Genomic DNA, 950 nt, shown 5'->3' on the forward strand with positions numbered 1-950 from the left:
ATCGTGTTTTCGATAGTACCTGAGCTTCTATGTAAATTAATAAGTAGAATTATCAATAAAGCAGACCAATAGTCTTGAAAGAAACGTCTATTTATTCACGTCCTGATCCCCCAGAGACTTTTTTCGCAATAATTACAGTTCCAGAATGTACGAGTATTCGTTAGTAATTCACGTTGTATTTGATTGATCTGATTTCGATATATCGTTAGCGTTGGAACAGTCTAAGTCAGCCCTTTAAAAAAAGGATGGCCCCCATTTGCCGAACGACTCCAATATACCAGTGGACGCAGGACCGTAATTGCGTCGGAGGAAGAAGAGAATAATTCGAGCGTAAATCCCGAAGGACCCATCGAACGGAGGATATCACGAGGTCGACTAATCGACCGAGAGTTAATAAACCGTAAGACAGAAGAAAACCGACGGCCTCCACGGAGGCTCCCGGTTCCCAGTCCCGGGATAGAAAGAGAAGCTATCTGTTGTTCCTCGAAACAAAATTATCCCCGAATCGCGGGGGATCGATAGTCGCCGATACAACGGAGACGAAATCGGGACTCGAGTCGAGTGGCGGGGGCGTAAGGAACGAAAAAATAGAAACGGAACGGAAACGTAAGGTGAAACACACAGGATACAAGAGAGCCTCGCCCGCCTCGGGGACATAAAAGCTTTCAGATTGCGGCGCGGGATCAAAATTGTATCGTGTTAGCGAAAGAAATTAGATTTCCCTTACCAACGGGAACGTCGAAGCGCGCAGCGATTCGCTCTCGGGGAACGATCTCTCGCAACAGAATGGAATCCCATCAAATATGCAGAGGTTATTAGCTCTCGAAGGGGCGAGGAAAAATGTTTGCCCTCCCGGTTTCTTCCCGTCCCTTCTACGGAGGATTTTATTCAGCGGCCTCACGGCCGGGAACGGTCCGCGCTGTTTGCCCCTTTAAGACAGAAGGACCATA

The sequence above is a fragment of the Colletes gigas genome, unplaced genomic scaffold (genome assembly GCF_013123115.1).
Source record: "Colletes gigas isolate AHSC1104 unplaced genomic scaffold, ASM1312311v1 Colletes_gigas_Sc00004, whole genome shotgun sequence".
NCBI classification, from domain to species: domain Eukaryota; kingdom Metazoa; phylum Arthropoda; class Insecta; order Hymenoptera; family Colletidae; genus Colletes; species Colletes gigas.